The 22,747-nt window shown below is 35.0% G+C and overlaps 1 protein-coding gene across 9 annotated transcripts in view; it reads right to left on the reverse strand.

Moving 5' to 3' along the window:
* POT1 (protection of telomeres 1) overlaps positions 1 to 22,057 on the reverse strand; it is a 118,287-nt gene extending 96,230 nt beyond the window's left edge. For 2 of the 9 annotated variants that reach the window (XR_010158982.1, XM_063815560.1), the window contains exons 1-3: positions 21,868 to 22,057; positions 20,888 to 21,072; positions 7,656 to 7,728 (exon numbers count right to left, since the gene is read on the reverse strand). The gene's annotated coding sequence lies outside the window, so the exon portion shown is untranslated. The remainder of the gene's footprint in view (positions 1 to 7,655; positions 7,729 to 20,887; positions 21,073 to 21,867) is intronic. The other 7 variants (XR_010158983.1, XM_063815561.1, XM_009454137.5 and 4 more) reach the window with 6 other exon arrangements.
* Positions 22,058 to 22,747: the final 690 nt, after the last annotated feature.

The raw sequence follows: 22,747 nt of genomic DNA on the forward strand, positions 1-22,747 counted from the left end.
AAAAGGGCATTGAAAATATAAAATAACAATAATCCAAAATGAAAAACACTTATTTGACTTTAACAAGCATTAAATAATTTTCCTATATTGACCTTACAAATCTTGTTAGGTTACCATATTTTAAAACATTTTTCAAGAGTAAGGGTACAGGCAGAAACCAGGGACCTGACGGCATTGATAGTGTAGTGATTGACAGAAAATGTTTCTCTATAAAAATGTATTTCATGAGCATTTGCATGTACTGGGTTGAGTAATACCAAGGTCATAATTGGAAGTAATGTATGTGAATAATATTAGCATTAAAAACCAAAATTCTTAAATTGCCTACAAATCACTGTACGATTTGACCCCTACCCACCTCATCAGCCACATCAGCCACATATTGTGTGACTCACTCTGGTATTCTGTCTTCTCAAAATTCATTAAATATTCCAAGATGCTTGCTCAAGGCCTCTGTATATGCTATTCTCTCTTTGTAATCTATAACCCAAGTATCCCTATGATCATTTTTCCATTACTCTTCTCATTCTACTATTCAATATTCATAGTTACATATCATATCTGGATAAAATAATTATGTAATAATTGTTTAATTATTCTCCAGGGGACACTATGCTCTATGAGGGCAAGGTCCATGACGATCTTATTCACTGCTATATCTCCAGCATCTATCATAGAATACAAAAACATTTAACAAATGTTTGGACAACTAAATAAATAATCAAAGATATTAATATTCATACATATGTAGATAGTATACCTTCACGAATCTTAAAATAAACTGTACAACTACTACAAAACTTACTTCATAGACTGTTAGCATTTTAGAACTTAAAAGGACCTTAGAGACCATGTAATCAAACATCTTCATTTTTCAGATAAGAAAATAAGGGCCAGGGAGAATAAATAAATGATCTAAGGTCACATACAGTTAATTAGCTATGAACCAAGACAAGAAGCCAAATCTCCTGACTTTCAAGACAGGCACCACTCTAATTCCTCTTTCAGAACTAACTCTTAACAGGGATACAGGGAGAAAAAAGGTATTAATAAGTGTCTTTATTTTTGACAGTTTTGGGGTAATTTTTTTTAACTTTCAGAATACTCTGGAAAAGTCTTTCCTCATATTTCATGTCCACATATTAAATGTTAAAACTGACTTTAAAATATGAAAACTAAAACAAAAAATGTCTCATACAGAGGAAGGCTTAATTACAGCATGTGTATTTCTGCAAAATATATCACATTAGTCTACCAAAGCAAGGATTAAAATCTTCTTAAAATTCATTTTAGTGTTTTAGGATTATTGTATTCAAATACAACGCTACCCTTTTAAGCAAACAAGCAAATGGCAAAGAAGGGTTTAAGAATCAAATTGGAGAAAACTCATTCCTTTAAGCAAAAAGTTTTACCTTTGGGTTGGAACAATCTTCAACCTTGATACTTTAATAAATGGGTATATTAGACCCTCAAATAATCAGCATTTCTGGGTTTTAAATCCAGAAATAATTTAAAGTAAATGTGACCTCAGTCTTCACATCATTATATTTTAAAAGCAAGAAACCTTGACTCACCATTATTAACAACCTCTGTTATCTGACAGGTACTAATTAACTAGTGTAGTTCTATTCTATTTTAATGAATACCTATTTAAAATGTATTTCAATAGCAGAAAACACTTCACATGTCAGGTAAAACACTAATACCTAATGTAATGTACATGTTTTGTAGATGTACTATACATGTTTTGTTAATTCATATCATAACCCTTTTATACTGTTTCTCAAATAAACATTTAATATAAAAATCTTAAAGGATAAAGGTGAAATATATTTAAAATATAAACAAATTGATCTTTGATATTTGATAGCATGTATTTATTTTTAAAACACATCTCTAAAATATCCGAGATATATTAGGTAAAAATAAAGCAAACTTGCAAAAAACAGATAGTTACTTGGTGAAAAATATGCACATACAGGCTTATCCACGCCCACAGACACACACAAAAGCATGTGCACATATATATACACACATATAAAAAACCTGGAAGGGTACTAAAAAAAGCATAGCAGTGTTTTTTACCTGAAGAATGGGACTAGGAAATGGCAGGGGATTCAGTGGGAATGAGGGAACTTTTGCTTTTCAGTTTATAGCCTGCCATACTGTCTGAATGTTTTTAAATCATGACTACACAAAAACAACAAAATCTTCTCAGACAAATATTTGCAAGACTGTCAAGTCCATAATACTACCATGAGGTAAGAAAAAAAAGGTGTGGAGATAGAGTGGTTTCTCTACTTATTCTAAGTCCTTTAACAAATGTTAGCCTTAGAGGGTTATCTTCATAATAAAAGTGCTTATCACCATCATCACAGAGGGCTAACAGTTAATACTTAAATGAAAAACATATACGAAGACACTTTGCAATCTGTAAGATGTCATACAAATATAATATTATTAGTAAAATTTTAATTCTGAAAAAAACTGGTTAAATGTTAAAAATTGGCTATAATAAACGTTTGAAAAAGAAACAGTGGTTTTTACTATCTAATGGCTCTTTAAATATAGACCTTACTTGCTACTGAACTATGTAAAATAAACAAAGGATAGGAAAAGAAACAGAAAAATAAGTTCTTTAATCTCCTTACCTCACAAGAAATTAGAATTTGCATCTCTTTACATCATACCTCAAAACACCTAAAATGTTAACTAGAAAAACCCTTTAAGTTATGAATTCCCAACAAACAAACACACATAGGTGTGTAACACAGGTACACAATCAGACACACCCTAAGAGTAATGAGAAAAAGCATAACACATTGATACACTCAAATACATTTTTAAATGTATTCATACAAATATAATGTACACACACCTCTCTCAGAGCAACTCTACCTACATCTACCCCAACACTATTTTCTGTATTATGTTAAAACAAATGTTTCAAAAATTCTTTAGTGAATGAGATTTTGTATTCATATTAGCACCTGACATTTATTTAACATTCATAAATGCAAAATTTTTATAAGATACCAACACTGAATTCTTAATAATTTAGAAATGTCATCTCAAATATTAATAATTTTAACTAAGCTGAAATAAAGTCTTGCCTTCAAGAGGAAGAATAATACAAATAACAGTAATGACAGCAGACCTTTACTGGGGCCACCAACTAATAAAAGCACCTTATCAAAATAGATATTTACAAAGGGATTCATTTGGAGCAATTAATTCCTATCTGACATCGCCTCAAGCAGGCATGATTGTGTGTATATGCACTCACGCTTTTTTCTATTTTATTTCCTAGTATCCTTCCCTGATGACTGTCAAGAGTCTTCTTTGTAGTATATTTGTCTCTAGAATTTTTGTGCCACATCGACTAGATTAGAACTATATTTCAATCAATATTTTAAAAATGTTATCAGCAATCAATCTCAGAGAAATGGTCCGATGATTTGTTCTATGAGCTTTAGGACATGAACTGTATGGCAAATGCATTACTTCCCTAAATTCTAAAGCAAGATTTTAAGATATACCGCTGATTAGTAACAGCATTGCGCATGGAAAACTAACACGACACTGATTTTCCTTTTCTTTGTTCAAAGTAGAAGTGAGAAAAAAATTAACTGATTTAACAGTTCTTCACAGCAACTTGAGCAAAAAAGATAAAATCTGAGTTTGACAATGTATCACAAAATTCTTGTAACAAGGAAATAAAAGCAGATGTTCTAACAGCTTGCTTGAAATGGATCTTTATTCCAGACCCCACAGGTTTTACAAAAATGGTACCATTTCTCAAGGGCACTGAATTATTTAAACCACCACAATTTCTGCAACTACTGTATGTCATAGCTATTCAGAATTCTCAGCTAATCCAAAACCGTTACTTTATATTTGATTAAATTTGAATCTGGCAACATTCAATGTTACTCAAGGGCCAATAATTAACTGAAGAAAAGCAGAGATTAGAAGCTAAACTACTGGGCTCAGGGTTCAGATGTCCTCCCTCTACTCTCTTCTTCCTCACTGAGGCTGTATCTAATTACAATAATAGTAATGACAATAATAATAGTTGCTATGTACTGAGTTCCCACTATGTGCTAGTAGTGGCTATATTCTGTCTTGAGTTCTTTCAACAATCCAGAAAAGCAGATATCATTACCTCCATCTTTAAAATTGGGGGGAAAAAAAAACTCAGTGGAATTAAGGGTTTTACTCCAAGTCACACCTGCTGGGTTTTAGATACCCTGAGCCTCCCCTTGCCATAAATGAAACATATACTCACACTGCAGAACCTTTGTACTTGCTAAGACTGTTCTAGAACACTCTTACTTTAAATATCTGAAGGATCACTTCACATCACTTCTTTGAAGTCTCTTATCAAATGTTACTTGACAGTCTTTTCTTCACCACCAGATAAATATATACCTTCCCTCCCCTTCTCACGTTTACAGTTCTGCCTTACATTCTCCATAGCACTGTTCCAACTAGAAAAGGTATATATTTACTTTTTTTGGTTTATTGTCTTTCTTCCTTAGAACGTATGCTGCATAAGGACAACTTTGTTTGGCTCATCGGTGTCTAGGAATAGGGCCTGGCTCCTCATAGGTATTCAATATATTGTTTAATAAATGTGTGAATGGCTTAATGAATACATGCAAATTCTCTTATTTCCTTTAGGAAGCACAGATGTATTCAGAGTAATATTTCAAATACAAAAGACTAGCAAGGTATACTGCAGAGGCTCCAGTTCCAGAAAGCCAACAGATGGCCACAGCCTCAAAAGATAAGATACTCCCCAGAATGCCAGGACCACTGTATTAGTCCATTTTCAAGCTGCTAAGACATACCCGACACTGGGCAATTTACAATAGAAAGAGGTTTATTGGCCTTACAGTTCCACATAGCTGGGGAGGCCTCATAATCAAGGCGGAAGGCAAGGAAGAGCAAGTCACATCTCATGTGGATGGCAGTAGGCAAAGAGAGAGCTTGTGCAGAAAAACTCTCGTTTTTAAAATCATCTGATCCCGTGAAACTCCTTCACTATCATGAGAACAGCCAAGGAAAGACCCGCCTCCATAATTCAATCACCTCCCACCAGGTTCCTCCCATGACACATGGGAATTGTGGGAGTTACAATTCAAGATGAGATGTGGGTGGGGACACAGCCAAACCATATCAACAACCATCAGTATTGTATTTCTTCTTTGAGGATACACTAAATCAAATCACCTATTTTTTTAATTGAATTGCTTATCTTTTTGTTGTTGAATTTAAGAAGTCCTTTATATAATCCTGGATGGCAAATCCTCATTAGATATATGATTTGCAAATATTTTCTCCCACTCTATACACTGTCTTTTCATGTTCATGATAATGTCCTTTGATGCATAAAATTTTTACATTTTTATGAAGCTTAATTTATCAATTTTTCCTTCATTGCTCATCCCTTTCGTAACATATCTAACAATCCATTGCCAAATCCAAGCTCATGAAGATTTGCCTCTGTATCTCTGAAGGATTTTATGGATTTAGCTCTTATATATAGACGCTTAATCCATTTTAGTTAAATTTTGTATATAATGTAAGGTAAGAATCTAATTTCATTCTTTTGTATGTGGAAATCCAGTTGTCTCATTATTATTTGTTGAAAAGACAAATGGTCATTCTTAAATGGAGATAGTTTTACTCCTTCCCTTCTAATTTGAATGTCTTTTATTTCTTCTCCTTATTTAACTGTTTTTGCAATTGACTGAACATGTGATCCTTGTCAAAAAATTACTTAGCCATAGAAGTATGGGTTTTCTGTAATCCCAGCACTTTGGGAGGCCGAGGTGGGTGGATCACGAGGTCAGGAGATCAAGACCATCCTGGCTAACACGGTGAAACCCCGTCTCTACTAAAAATACAAAAAATTAGCAAGACATGGTGGCACGCGTCTGTAGTCCCAGCTACTCGGGAGGCTGAGGCAGGAGAACTGCTTGAACCCAGGAGGCAGAGGTTGCAGTGAGCCAAGATCCTGCCACTGCATTCCAGCCTGGGTGACAGAACGAGACTCTGTCTCAGAAAAAAAAAAAAAAAAAAAGAGTATGGGTTTATTTCTGGACTCAATTGTACTCCATTGATCTCTGTCTATCCTTATGCCAGTACCACTGTTTTGATTACTGTAGCTGTGTGATAAGTTTTGAAACTGGGAAGCCTGAGTACTCAGACTTTGTTGTTCTTTTTTAAGGTTGTTTTCGCAATTTGAAGCCCCTTGAAATTCCATACAAATTTGGGGATTGGTCTTTACATTTCTGCAGCAAAGTTTTATAATTCTGATGGGGACTGTCTTGAATCTGTAGCTCATTTTAGGTAGTATTGACAGCTTAACTTATCAAGTCTTTCTACACAAGTTTCTGCTATGTACAAGGCACTAACCACAGAAAGTACCAAAAAAAGAAAAAAGAATAAAAGCCCTTCTTCTGACATATAGTTAGCCCTGTATCTGCAAGTTTTGCATCTGCAAATTCAACCAATTCAGACTGCAAAATATTCAGAAAAAAAGTTTTTTAAAAAATTATACTACAACAATAAATAATAATACAAATTTAAAAATACATAGTCTAGCTATTTAGATAGCATGGACATTGCATTAGGCATTATAAATAATCTAGAGATGACTTAATGTCAATGGTAGGGAGAATACACATGGGTTATATGCAAATATTTTGCCATTTTATATAAGACTTGAGCATCCACAAATTTTTATATCCATAGGGGGCTCCTGGAACTAATCTCATGCATATACAGAGAAACAATTGTAACTCAATTTTCTACAAGTATCTGTTACTTAATAAATGTATTTATATTTAATTTATTCAGAAAATTAATTTATTTCTCATAACTCCCCTTATGCTCTACCACCTTAACTTGCTTTTTCTCCAGACCACATTTCTACCTCATATTACTTTATGTAATTATTCACTGCATTTCCTCATTCCCCTAAAATGTAAATTCAATAAGGCAAGAACTAAGTTTTGTTCACAGCTTATAACCCCAGTACCTAGAACAGTGTCTGATATATACTTAGTAGTCAGTAGTTGTAGAATTTTGTAGTTTGTTTCCCATTTACTGCTCCAGACTGTTCTAACCAACCACAGGCTTCAGATGAGATCTACTTTTGTCCCTAAGTGTTACAAAGTAGCCCTTCCTAGCTTACATGATTACTTGAGGGCTATATGGAGAAAGAATTCTCCCTATGTAAGAACAACACCTAGGTAACAAATACAGCTATGTAACAAGTACATCTATGTAACATGTTAAAAGCCAAGTTTTAAGACAGTTAAGCTGCTAAGATGTTTAAGTCACATAAGTGAAACTAGAAGCAGTTAGCTACTGCAATGGTCTAGATATGAGAGTAAAGGGCTATGAAGTAGAATAGAAGAAATGGGAGGGAAAGGGAAGGGATATTTGGGAAAAACTTTGCTAGAGGAAAGACTGATTTTTCATTCTATAGATTTTCGTACTACTATTAATGTACTACCTGTCAGAAATCATTTATATGTATGTGTGTGTATGTATGTACATACACACATATATATATATGAAGTCACATATTTATATATTACAGGGAAAAAGATAAGTAGAAATAGTTTGCTTATACTATATACCTTGTAGTCCAATCTGCAAAACAGCTGTTTTATTTCCACGATAAGTTAAAGAAGAGATAAGTGAAAGTTTTCCCTGAAATGAGAAAAAAAAATAGTTACAAAGAGGAGTCAAAGGAGTTTATAATAAAACCAAGATAGAAATAAAAATTAGAATTTTCTATAGCAACAGTTTTCTTTCAAGAAGTCAAAGTACTGTGTTCAAGTAACTATTTTAAGACAAGAAACTGCTGAATTTGTTTTTCTAGAGAAAAATCAGATCTACAAATACTTCAAGGTTTATAATATAATTTCCTAAGTAATCCTATTAGTTAAGTACTATCAGTTCCTTATTTTGCAGATAACTAGATCAACTTTCCCTAGCTTTGTTTTAATCTGTAATATTGTTCTCTACAAAACAATAAAATGATGTTTGCTCCTAGAAAGAAATGAAAACTTAATAAAGATTTAGAAATGCAAAATGGAAATCTCATATAGTGTGGACAAATCAACAGATTAAGACACAAGTACAGTTTAGTCTTTGTTCCGTTTCTGTAACTAACCAGCTCTGTCAGTTTAAAAAAAGTTACTTAGAGTCTCAGATAAAATAAAGTTTTTAATCTGGATGGTTTTTGTAAATAAAATTTAAAAATAGATCCTATTAGCCTCCCAGGCTAATATTCCAGACTTTGATATAGCTAATAAAAAATAGATCAATTTTACTTATAAAATAGGACTCAATTTTACTTATACATCAATTTTACTTATAGGAACATAAATAAAAATATGGTTATCAACAATGCATGATTCATAGTCAAAAGTAAAAGTAGTTACACTTAGAAGATAGAAAGCTGAAAAAAGTGTCAACAATAAAAAGTTAATCTGTAAATCTCAGAACCTTTCTTGACCCATCAGAGAGTTGAGGTCACAGGGCAACCAACTAAGCAGAAATCTGAGGAAAGCAAGTAATTCTCATTACTTCTAATGAGAATAAAACAATTGTTTTATTTCTATGATAAGTTAAAGAAGAGATAAGTGAAAGATTTCCCTGAAATGAGAAAAAAATAGTTACAAAGAAGAGCCAAAGTTTATAATCACACCAAGATACAAATAAAATTTTTATAGCAACTTGCTTACCTAAGGTAAATGACAAATGTTCCCAGACATCTGTAAGAAAAATTCATCTAACACTTTAATGAATTGCTAGAGGCCAAGTATGGTGCAATGAAAACACATGGAGCCCCCAAGCTGCAAACACAGGGGAATTCATTCATTTACATGCACTTCTCTACAGACCTGACAAGGTTCAGGACAGAAGTAGGGCAATGGCAGCAGCAGTTACTGCACGAAAGGCTGGAAACTCTGCTTGGCTCTTTCTCCTCTATCTTTCTTTCAGAACAAAGGACTTAAAATGCTGGGAGAAGGGCAAAAAAACATGTCAATCCAAGACCACTGGTGAAAACCCACTGCAGCTGGAAGGCAAGAACAGAAAAAAACACCTTCTGTCCCTGTTAGGGATGGGCAGGAACGGGTACATAGGTGTAAGGCCCAGACCTATACAGCTAGAGGCAAAGCAGGATCATTGAGAAGGCCCCACTCACAAGACCCAGGACCTACTGCTACCAAGACAGGCTTCATCAGAACACAGAACATCTACCTATTAAAGGCTAACCAGTACCTAGTAAAAAGTAACATGGTCTACTACTGGAAGAGAAGACCTTGAGCAGGGAGGAGATCTTATTTGAGGCAAAGCACAAAGGAAAGACCTAAAACTAAGGATGGGGAAGACAAGAGAAAAATCCTGTCATCAACCATCTCCGATCCTACATACAAAGTAACTCTGGAGGAATATGAAGCCTCTAGTGCATTGAAGCACCAAAAACAACAACAAATCCCAAACCTAACTCTAACCCGACTAGATTAACTCAATGCACCAAACTAAAGGCCTAGCACAAAGAAAGACCTACACACGCCCAGAAATAAAAACTACCCCAGTTTCCACTGTCCTACACAAGACGTATAGCTTTGAACAATAACAACATATGAGGCATACAAAAGAGGCAAGAAAAAACGCAAAGCAATCAAGAGAACCACAATCAATTAGATTAAATGACATTAATCAAATTAAACTCAAACCAGGTGCTTTTGCTCCACTTGTATGTGATCCAACTAGAAGAAAAGTCTCAGAGTAGAGGGAATAATCAGAAAAAATATAAAGTTATAGTTATTGGAATGGGCCACACTGGTTTTAGAACAATGAAAAGAGAGCAAAAAGCACCTAAGCATGTAGGAAGACACTCCTAGCACCTGCGAAGGGGCCCTAGCACCTGGAGAAGAAAACTCTAGAACTTGGAAAGGGAATCCCTTAGGTCCCAGGAGGTGTAGGGGAGGGGAGGCATTAATCATCTTTGTCTTTCAGAACTCCAGGAACCTCCTTTCCCAAGGAAAAATGTTCTGGTGCTACTCTCAGAAACTACTGGGAAATTTGAAAGTAAATCAACTGCTAAGCCTGCCTACCAAGTCTCACCCAACTGCTCTAACCATGAGCCAGCAGGGCATGGCCCAGCTCCTGCAGCTTGGATGCTGATTACTTCCAAATGCCATCCATAACTAGGACAAATGGATTAGTAAATTAAGACAAATTTAACCAACTGCCCTGAGGCAGTCTCTCTGAAAACCAGACCAAACTAAATTACCGGGACTAAACTAGGGGCCTTAGGAGACTACTAGCTAACTAACAACACAAGAGGCACTGTCAACCCATGCTGCCTGCCTATCTATTAATACACACTTCCTAGAGGGGGGACCAACAATTATAAACTGTTTGTTTTCAGGGGTAGCATGTGTGCCACTGGGACTGCGTTTCTTGTGTGAAAGGCAGAAACTAACCAAATAAACAGTGTGACTTGCACCTAGGGGTAGTAATAAGAAACATAAGAAACATTCAAGTCTTCAGTAAACGACCTTTTTGGGTGATCATGTTATACATTATGTCAACAGTTTTACCTACAATGGAAGTTATTCCATTAGAAAGGTGGTAGGAAATTTGTCCCTGCCCTTGTTGAAGTGAGCAAAGAAAACTGGAACCTGAGTTAAAAGACAAGCTTTGAAAATTAAAGGACACTGAGAGACTTCCAGAGAGACTGATGTCCCAGAATTACATGTTTACAATTCAACAGATGAAATCTATAGCTATTCCCTTAAATTCCAAATGATGTATTTACATTAAGGAAATGAGGTTTCTCTCCCTCTCTCGGGAGGGGTAAAGCTGAATAGCTGCCATATATAAACTCCTAGATGCATCATTTTAGCCTTCCTCTCTGAGAGTACAAGAAATCCCCTTCACACAGCAGGAAGACATCTGGCCCTCACTGCATCACTCTGAATGGGGAGGATGGGCAGGGAGTTATTGCTGAGAATAATATAATTATGTGGTGCTTAGCAACAGGGATACATTCTGAAAAATGTGTTGTCAGGCAATTTTGTCTTTGTGTGAACATCAGAATATGCCTAAACCAACTTAGATTGTACAGCCTACTATACACCGAGGCTATACAATATAGCTTATTGCTTTTAAGCTATAAACCTGTACAACATATACGGTATTGAATACTGTAGGCAATTATAAGACAATGGTAAGTATGTATGTATCTAAACATATAAAAACCTAGAAAAGGTAGAGTAAAAACACAATACTATGATGTTATGGGATGGACCACCATCATATATATGCAGTGCAGTGTTGACTGAGATGTTGTATATGGTGCATAACTGTAATAAGAGTCTGCCTGTATTCTAGAAATCCTGTTTGCTTTTAGGACAAAAATGAATTAGTATAGATATAAAAAATGTAACACATCCTGTTATGGACTTAATTGTGTTCTCCCAAATTACAGGTTGAAGCTCTAACCCTCAACAACTCTGAATTTGACTGTATTTGGAGACAGGGCCATTAAATAGGTAGCTTGGTTAAAAAGAGGCCATTAGAATGTGCCTCTTTTGTGCCACCAGTCTGACTGGTATCCCCAAAAGACAATGGGACACACAGAAACACAACAGAGTCTCAGGCACGCACAGAGAAAACGCCAGGTGAAGACACAGCGAGAAGGTGAGCATCTGCAAGCGAAGGAGAGAGACCTCAGAAGAAACCAACCCCGCAGTCACTTTGATACTGATCTTCTAGCCTTCAGAACTATAAGAAAATAAATGTTTAAGCCACCCAATCTGTGGTACTTTGTTATGGCTGACCTGACAAACTAATATACCCTCTTTAAAAACTGGGGATTTTCTAAGCTCAGTGCCCCTCAGATGTGCTACAAACTCCGTGTGCATGTTATGTACCTGGCCCTGCCCCCATGGGACTTGGGGAGGAAAGAAGAACCAGTGCAAACATAAAGTTCATGTTCCCTGCTGTGCCAATAAGTAATATACTACCTAAATCTATTTGGGTGCCTTGCCTCCTTAACAGCTGAATCTAGAGAAGTGTAGCATGCCAACCTGTGAGCTATATCACATACTATTGCTTAGGAACTATTTGAACATTTGACCTTTACTCAAATGAAATAAAAACCTATGTTCAAATAAAAATCTGTACATATATATTTACAGTTGCATTATTCACCATCACAAAAACTGGAAAGAATCCAAATATTCCTACACTGGGCAATGGATAAATAGGCTGCAACAAAATTCTAATCACCAAAAGAAAGAAATACTAATGAAAAAAACAACCTGAAAGAATGTTATACGTATCATAGTAAGTGAAAGAAGCCAGATGCAAAAGGCTACATGCTGTATAATGCCATTTATATGACATTCTTGAAAAACAAAAAAACAGTGTCAGGAAATTGGTAAGTGGTCATGAGTGGTTAGAGTTGGCAAAACAGCTAACTATAAAATTTTGGAAGGTGATGAACGAATTGATTGTGATTGTGGTTACATACACATTTGCATGTATTCGTCAAAACTCACAGAAGTGTATGCAAAAAACAGAATGTAGCACTAAAATCCATTTAATAAAATTCAAAAAACATAGATATCTGCAGGTTAGAAAAGGGTATGTAAGTACACAATAGAGAGCTGAAAAATTATTCAGATATGTAAAAGAACACAAATACTTCAATCTTTTTTTTAAAAAAAGTGAGCATTCTACATAACAATCTGTTAACCATGAAAAATACATAAAAGCTATTTCCTAGTTTTAACCCTACTAGATACTAATGTGTTCACTTATAGCTAAAAGAATTCATTAATAAAAATGTTAAAATTGGACAGGGGCAATGCTCATGCCTGTAATCCCAGCACTTTGAGAGGTCAAGGTGGGAGGATTGCTTGAGGCTGGGAGTTTGAGACCAGCCTGGGCAACACAGAAAGATCCTGCCACTATAAAAAAAATTTTTTTTTAATTAGCTGGGCGTGGTGGCATGTGCCTATAATCCCAGCTACTTGGGAGGCTGAGGCAGGAGGATTCCTTGAGCCCAGGAGTTTGAGGTTACAATGAGCTACAATCATACCCCAGCACTCTAGCCTGGGTGACAGAGCAAGATCCATCTCTTAAGCAAACAAATAAGAAAATGTTGAAACTGAAAAAATATTTCACTAATATAAGTAGGAACAAAAATAAAATAAGAACTTAGCAAACTGTCATAGTATTTAACATTTCTATATCAAGCACACAAAACAATAAAAGTACGTCAAAACTAGATGCAGCTCGGAAATAATCAGTATTAATGATATGTCAAAAAGAAATCAAATCATAGCACTTTATTAATAAATACAAGTATACAAGAAATATCACACTAACTGACCAAATGTAAAATAAGTTGAGAATGCTAACAAGCATCTGATAATCATTTAAATGCAATTAAGTAGAAAAGACCAACTGTAATTCATAAAACCTTATTTAATAAGAAAGAAAATTCCAGGAAAATAAATAGAAATAAAACTTAAAAAGAAATAAATAGGTGAGTAAAATGTGTAACAAACAAATGTCTATACGAAGAATATAGACAAGCAAAACTGAAATGTAGATTTCTCTCTATTATCAGATGCATTTTGTCCCTCACCCCCTCAACTAAAATTTAAAAACTCACTAAAAATGCATCCAGAATATTGGATATGGCAGACAAAAGGTTCAGTGAACTCAAAGAGAGAGCAACAGAAATTACTCAACTGAAAATCCTCTCTGCCACACAAATAAAACACAATAAAATAAAGGAGAAAGGAACAGAATCTCAGAGATCCGTGTTACAGTATCAAATAGCCTAACACATGAACATACACACGTAATTGGCATCCCAAAAAAGAGAAAAGGGTAATAATGTGGCAGGAAAAAAAAATATTTCAAGAAATATTATACAATAATTTCCCAAATTTGATGAAAAACACTGAATGAATCCAAGAAGCTCAGTTACCCACAGAGGAGAAATTCAAAGAAAAAGCTTACTTAAGCACATGCCAGTCCAACTGCTGAAACTAAAAGATAAAACAGAAAGGTGGTGGGAAAAAAAATGCAAATCACATACGAAACAACAGAATCCAGAAAGCAGTGGACCGGCATCTCTATAGTCCTAAAAGAAAAAAAAAGTCAACACAGAATTCTATATCCAATAAATATATCCTTGAAAACAAACATGAAATAAAGGCATTTTCAAATGAATGAAAGCTAAGAGAAGTTATCCCCAGCTGAAATATATGAAATGGTAGATGTTTTTCACAATGAAGGGAAATAATGCCCAGATAAAAATGGATCTACAGGTAAAAATGAAGAACACCAGAAATGGTAAATATGTCAGTAAATATAAAGACTATACTTTTTCCTTCTTTTAATTTCCTTAAAAGACGACTCATTGTTTAAACAAAAGCAGTAATATAACATAGAGTTTATAATACATGTACATGTAAAAGATTATAACAGTTCAATGAACAGGGGAGTGAGTAAATGGAATTTCACTATTATAAGATTCTTACATTTGTCAAGGGGGAAGAAAAAGCAGGACATAAGAAATAACAACTGTAACATGTGGAGTGGTACAATAGTAGCTGTAAGTATACCTTAGTAAGGATGTATATTGTTAGTACTAGCATAACCACTAAAGGAACAAAACGGGTGTTGCTCAAAGCCAATGGTGAAAATAAAATAGAATAAAAAATATTTAACCCAAAAGAACTCAGGAAGGAGAACAAAAAACAGGCAAAACAAAGGGAACTCAAATTGTTTGACAGACAAACAAAACCATATCAATAATTATTTTACATAAATTGACTATGCTGATTAAATAGTGAGACTGTCAGACTGGATCAAAAAAGCATGATCCCATTATATGCTAAGAGATACTTAAAATACTAAACCATAAGTAAGTTGAAAAAGAAAGGAAATGTTCATACACTCTTAATATAAGGGCCACACTACCACAGGCACCCAAAATCAAAGCCAAAGTATCTTAACCAACAACATACATACATCTTCAGAAAACATTTCTTTGCTACAAATGCAATTTCAAAAAAAATGGAACAAGCAATTGCTACACTAGATGCACAGATATCAAAGGAAGGGCACAGGAAACATGAAAAAGCAGGGAAATATGATATCACCAAAAGACCACAACAATTATCTAGCAATATATATCAATTAAAAAAAAATCCTCGAAATGCCAGATAAAGAATTCAAAATAGTGATTTTAAAGAAGTTTAATGAGATTCAAGAGAAATCTGAAAACCAATACAAAGAAATCAGAAAATGAATTCTGGTTATGAATGAGAGATTTACCAATGAGACAGACATCTTTAAAAAAAGAAAAGAAAACGGAAACCATGAATTAAAAAATTGAAGAAAATACAAAATATATTCAAAAGATTCAATAACAGATTAGATCAAGCAAAAGAAAGAATCTCAGAACCTGAAGACAGAACGAAATTTTGAAATAATGCGGTCAGGCAAAAATAGGAAAAAGTATAAAAAGGAATGAGCAAAGCCATTTGAGATGTCCAGGACTACATAAAGCAAACAAACATATGAATTATCAGTATTCCTAAGGGGGAAGAGAGATTAGAAAGTTAAAAAAACCTATTTAAGGAAATAATCAATGAAAACTTCCTAAGTCTAGCAAGAGCGTCAGACATCCAGATACAGGAGGCCCAGCTATCCCCAGGAAAATACACTGCAAAAAGGACTTCATCATACACATTATATTCAGAATGTGTAAAGTCAAAGTTAAAAAAAAAAATCTTAAAATTACCAAGAGAAAAGCATCTATCTAGTCACCTATAAAGAAAACATTATAAAACTAACTGGACTTTTCAGCAGAAATCTTACAGGCCAGAAGAGAAAGAATAACATTTTCCAAGTGCTCAAACAAACAAACAAACAAACAAAACTGTAAGCCAAAATTTTATATCCTGCCAGAATAAGCTTAATAAATAAAAGAGCTATAAAAAATTTCCCAGATAAGCAAACAATGCGGGACTCAGTAGTGAAAAAAAGTAGAAAGATCACAAATTAACACACTAGCATCACACCTCAATGAAACCAGAAAAACAAGAACAAACGAAAGTCAGAGTTAGCAGAAGCAAAGAAATAAAAAAGATCAGAGCAGAACTAAATGAACAAGAATCCAAAAAAAAAAAAAGCCCAAAGGATCAATGAAAAAAAAAGTTGGTTATTTAAAGAGAGAAACAAAATTGATGAACTACCAGCTAGACTAACCAAGAAAAGGAGAGAAAAGATCCAAATAAAATCAGAGAGGAAAAAGGAGACATTACAACTGATACCACAGAAATTCTAAAGGTAATCAGAGACTACTATGTATAACTATATGCCCATAAACTAGAAAACCAAGAGAAAATGGATAAATTGCTGGAAACATACAGCCTCCCAAGACTGACCCAGGAAGAAAAGAGAATTCCTGAACAGATCAATGATGACAGCAAGACTGTATCAGTAATAAAAAAATCCCAATAAAAGAAAGTCCAGGACCAGATGGATTCACAGCCTAGATGTACAAAACACAAAAAGAACTAACACCAATCCACCTGAAACTATTCCAAAACTACTGAGGAGGGAATTCTCCCTAACTCATTCTACAAGGTATCACCCTGATATCAAAACCAGACAAAGAACACAAAAACAAAAACTACAGACTAGTATCTCTGATGACATCGATGCAAAATTATTAACAAAATACTAGCAAATTGAATCCAACAGCATGTCAAAAAGATTATACACCATGATCAAGTGAGATTTATCTCAGGGACGCAAGAATAGTTCAACATACGCAAATCAGTAAGTGTTACACATCACATAAACAGAACTAAGGACAAAAACCAGATGATCATCCCAACAGATGAAGAAAAAGCATTTGATAAAATTCATCTTCCATTCATGACAAAAATTCTCAACAAACTAGACAGAGAAGGAACATCCCTCAACATAATAAAGGTCATGTATGACAAATCCACAGCCAACATAATACTGAATTGGGGAAAAGTTGAAAAGATTCCCTCTAAGAATTGGAACAAGATAAGGATACCCACTTTCACCACTCTTACTCAATATAGTACTGCAAGTCCTAGCCAGAACAATGAGGCAAGAGAAAAAAACAAAAGGCATCCAAATTGGGAAAGAAGTAGCAAATCATCATAGTTGGCTAATGATATGATCTTGTATACAGAAAGCCCTCAAGACTCCACCAAAAATCTCTTAGGTTGGTAAATTAAGTAAAGCTTCAGGATACAAAATCAATGTACAAAAATCAGTAATGTTTCTATACATCAATAAAAATCTAGCTGAGTACCAAATCAAGAATGCAATCCCATTTACAACAGCTACAAAAATAAAATAAAATGCCTAGGAATATATTTAACTAACAAGGTGAAAGATCTCTGCAAGGAAAACTACAAAGGACGGATGAAAGGAATTGTAAACAACATAAAAAAATGGAAAAACATCCTATGCTCGTGGATCAGAAGAATTAATATTATTAAAATGAACATACTTCCCAAAGCTACAGATTCAATGCAATCCTTATCAAATTACTGATGTCATTCTTCACAGAATTAGAAAAAAACAATTCTAAAGTTCATATGGAACCAAAAAAGAACCCAAATTGCCAAAGCAATCCTAATCAAAAAGAACAATGCTGGAGGTACACGTTGCCTCACTTCAAAATGTATTACAAGGCTACAGCAACCAAAATAGCATGGTACTAGTATAAAAATAGACACACAGATAAATGGAACAAAATAGAGAAACCAGAAATAAAGTCAAATACTTACAGCCAACTGATCTATGACAAAGATGGCAATAACACTACACTGGGGAGAAGACACACTTTTCAATTAATGGTGCTGGGAAAACGGGATTGCCACATGCAGAAGAGTGAAACTGGAACGTATATGTCACCATACACGAAAATAAACTTAAGACGGATTAAAGATTTGAATGTAAGCCCAAAACTATAAAAATACTAGAAGAAAACCTAGGAAAAACTCTTCTAGATATTGGTTTAGGCAAACAATTCATGACTAAGACCTCAAAAGCACAGGCAATAAAAACACAAATAGACAAATGAAACTTAATTAAGCTAAAAAGCTTCTGTGCTACAAAAGAAATAACAGAATGAACAATCTCAGGAATGAGAGAAAATATTTGCAAACTATACATTCAACAGAGGACTAATATCCAGAATTTACAAGGGACTCAACCAAAAAACCCCCAAATAAGCCCATTAAAAAGTGGGCTAAGGACATGAACATTTGTCAGAAGAAGATAAACAAATAGCCAACAAGCACATGATAAAATGTTCAATATAACTAATCATCAGTAAAATGCAGATTAAAACCACAATGAAATATCACCTTACACCAATCAGAATGGGTATTAAAAAGACAAAGAAAAAACAGACATTGGGGTGCAAGGAAAAGGAATTGTTATACACTGTCGGTGAGAATGTACATTAGTACAACCTCTATGGAAAACAGTATAATGAGTTTTCGAATAACTAAAAATAGAACTACCATTTTATCCAGCAATCCCACTACTGGGTATGTACCCAAAGGAAAAGAAATCATTAAATAAAAAAGAGACCTGCACTCATATGTATACCACAGCAGTATTCAAAATCACAAAGATATGCAATCAACCAAAGTGTACATCGATGGAGGACTGGATTTAAAAAGTCATATATGTACACAATACTATTTAGACATTAAAAAGAATGAAATTATGTCTTTTGCAGCAACATGGATAGAAATGGAGACCATTATCTTAAATGAAACAACTGAGACACAGAAAGAGAAATACTGCATGTTCTCACTCAAAAATGTGAGCTAAATAATGTGTACACACAGAAGCAGAGTGTACAGAGATGGACAATGGAAACTTGGAGGGGTAGGGGATTAGGAGTGGGGTGGATGATGGGAGGTTGCTTGGTGGGTACAAGCTGCATTGCTCCAGTGACAGATGCACTGAAGGCCCTTACTTTACCACAGTGCTATATATCAACATAGCAAAACCGCACTTGTTTCCCACACCTATTTACAAAATAAATTTTAAAAATTTTGTTTAAATTATCAAAAGTATCACAACTCATTTCTTGAAAGACATTTTCTGCTTTCATTTTTTCACCTGACATTCAATCTTCAAACTACTGAAAAATGAATTTGCTCTTAGTGTTTAAGCAAAACTAATCTTTCCAAGTGATCAATAATTTCTTGGTTATTAGAATGAACAGGTACTTTTCAGACCTTTGAGCATCTAATAGCAACATAATGCTCTGTTTAGTAGCAAAGACAATGGGAATGCAAATCACTGCTCAGCTACTTACTGGCTATTAGACCTTGAATAAATCACTTAACTTGTGTTTGTTTTCCAGCTATAAAATGAGAATAATACTTAGAGTTCTTAGGAGAGAACATATACAAAGAGATTACATATACAAAGCATTTAGGAGAGTGCCTACTAGACAACAATCTATACAAGTGTTACTGAAATTTGCATTCTTACGTATCAAAGACTCCTGAGTTTCTTCCTCCTTCTCTAGACCATCTCTGCTACTTATTCATACTACTTTCTTTCATTGACTCCTTCAACGTGGTTCTCTTCTCTTCTATGCTTTGGCTCAAACCCATCTAAATGAGAGTCCCTTTGGGCTTCAAACTCCCCAATCCACTTGCCTACTGCACACTACTGTTTATATACCTCTAAAGACCTTTCAAATATGACCAAAATTGAACTCATCATGTTTCTCCCTAAGTATGTACCCCCTGTTTTCTTCTCCTTGTTGGCTAGGAATTAGAAACAGAAGTTTCCTGAATTTCTCTTTGCCACTCTAGTCTAATTGTTCTCTAAGACCTACTGATTCTGCTTCTTTATCCTGTCAAGTCTAAAGGAAATCATCTATATTCAAATTCCTGCTCTACTACATATCATCAATATGATCTCAGGCAAATTGCTTAACCTTTCTGAAACACAGTGTCTTTAATAACAGTACCTATGTCATAGGTCTTTGTGATGATTAAATAATATACGTAAAAACTACCTAATGCATGGAAAAAAATGCAATGAATGTTTACTTTAGTTATTATTATTACTATCTTTTTTCAATATCCTTCCCATCATCCCCTCTGCCACTGGCCCAGATCATCATCAACTCTCACCTAAATTACTGTAATTGCCTCTTAACTAAACATCTTTCCTCTAATCTTGCATTCGCCAATATATTCTCTACCTAGAAGCAAAGTTTTTTGAACTCAAAGTAAATTATGTCTTTTTCCTGCTAAAACCTACTAAAGACTTCCCATAGCTTTTAGAGTAATATCCAAATTCCTCAACATGCACATAAGGACTGCTTTTTACCTCAAAGGAAGGTACAGCACAGTCTGTTATCCTGTAAGTTCCAGCTCAACTTTCGTGATCTGTCAGAACCAAAAGCTCTCTCATGTTCACACATCACAATGCTATTAATTTTAATTGGAGATCAGGTGATTGATCTGTCAGACCCCACAGAAATGTGATTATCTTTAGTTCCGGGACTATATTTATTCATCTTTGTACCTCAGAAACTTACTCCAATGTTTCACACACGAATTTGATAATTGTTTGCTAAATAAGTACTGAATAACTTATTGAAATATTCAATCTCAAATGTTATGACAAAGATAAAAACCATACCTAAACCAGTTCTCATAAATAAACTCAACATTTAAAAACTGCATTCCTTTTAGTAGGAAAAAGCATTCTGAGTTATAGAAATTCTTACCTGAATATATTTCTTGCTATAATTGTAACCTGGCTGTAGGGATCCGAAATCTACTTTATGTAATTTACTCAGTGGCTGAACTTCAGGCACCCCATTGACTTCCTTTATTAATTCAAGTGGCATATCAGTTCTGCTTCACACTGATGTCCAAAGCAAATTCAACTAGGGAATTTGACAACTTGCTGCTGAAGATACAAAACCAGTGTTTTACCCAAAATGAAGTCAATAATTTGCTTTAAGTCTCTTTGACTTAGTTATGCTTTTCCTTATTATAGTTAACACGGTTCGGGGTTGGGGGGTGACAGGAGGATGGATTATTTTACAATTTTATTGCAAAGATCAATACAAAACATTCTTCCAAGGAACTGAAACTTAACCATTTTCTACTTAGCTGCGTAAAGTACCTCCAAAAAGCCAGTTTTAAGATCTGTAACGTCACTAACAAACGCCTTTAACATTGTGCTTTAAAATGTAAAATTTATTGGGGAAGAGGGAGGCTGAAAAATCGTGGGTTTTTTTTAACCCCCACGGGAGCTGTAATATTGTATAGGCAAATTGTGCACCAAAAGCATCGTACTCCAACATGTTTCTGTGGCCCCCTCCCTTCACCCGCTAAATAAACGAAGAAACAAGAATTACTGAACGGAGATTAACTTCTGCATCGTAGGCTCAACCTTATTTCACAGACCTCTTGACGGGGACACTCACTAGTGTCTATATCTAATTTTAATGTTTGCGCACCAACCTTCCCCCAAGCCACCTGAGCTCTGTGAGGGCGGGGACTTGGACTTAACTCCTGTCTGCTTCTCCCAAAACACCAAGAAAGATGCTGAACACAGCAGGCTCGAGATAAACACTCGTAAGAAAGCGTTTCTCTGCGATAATTACATCAAATTTTGATCTAAACTAATTCAATCCCGGGCCCATTACGTCTGGCACCCACTCAAATGAACACACCAAACCTTACAAATTTCACTCACCCGTACTCTAGAAAGAACCCTAGGAAGAGTTTAGGCGGGCGCGCAGGTGACGTCACACGCACGCTGACGGTTCAGCTCCACGCATGCGTGCAGGATCCCTGGGCATAGCCGCTTGTTCTCCGCCCTCGGTGGACCAGCTGCGTAACGGTTCACTCACTGATGGCGCCTGGAGGTTTGGCGAAATACTGACAGGATGCGACGTCAACGGGAGCGCAGGGCCAAGGTACAGGCCCCGCCCAGTCCGGTCACATCCCCGGAATTCTCGCAGCTCCCCTTAGCTCCGCCCCCAGTGACTTTCCAGCTTTTGTGGCGGGAGGCAAGCTTAGGGGAAGCGGGCGGGTACGCTGGGCGGGATTTGAGCTTCCCTTTGGTAGATTGGAAGCTCCTGTAGGCAGAGCCTTTCTTTTAATGTCCAGTTCTCTTCCTCCAAGAAATAGGCACCTACTGCAGTCTTTACAAGGAAGCATTTACAAGGATAACAATGTTATTTGGGAGTTTTTATAGTAATTTCGGGCATTGGCATAATGCCACCATTGAGTCTGGCTATTTACAGACAGATTTGATTAACCTTGTCATTGTTTTATAGGGCCATGATTTTGTGGTATAATTAATATTTATTATAAATTATTTTATAGGTTTATTATAGTTTATTTAATATTTATTATAACTTATAATTGATAAATATTATAATTTATCATTTATAATGATAAATTGTTAAACATGAATTCTCTGCTAATTTCAGATATATGCCTTCAATCATTTAAGTGAAATCATCCTAGTGTGAAACTAAATGTAATAAAGAATTACATGAATATTTCCAAGGCTAATTTGAACTAAAATATCTTCTTTATATACATATTTGCAGGAGGATATAGCTAAC

The sequence above is a fragment of the Pan troglodytes genome, chromosome 6, assembly GCF_028858775.2.
Source record: "Pan troglodytes isolate AG18354 chromosome 6, NHGRI_mPanTro3-v2.0_pri, whole genome shotgun sequence".
Classification (NCBI taxonomy): Eukaryota; Metazoa; Chordata; class Mammalia; order Primates; family Hominidae; genus Pan; species Pan troglodytes.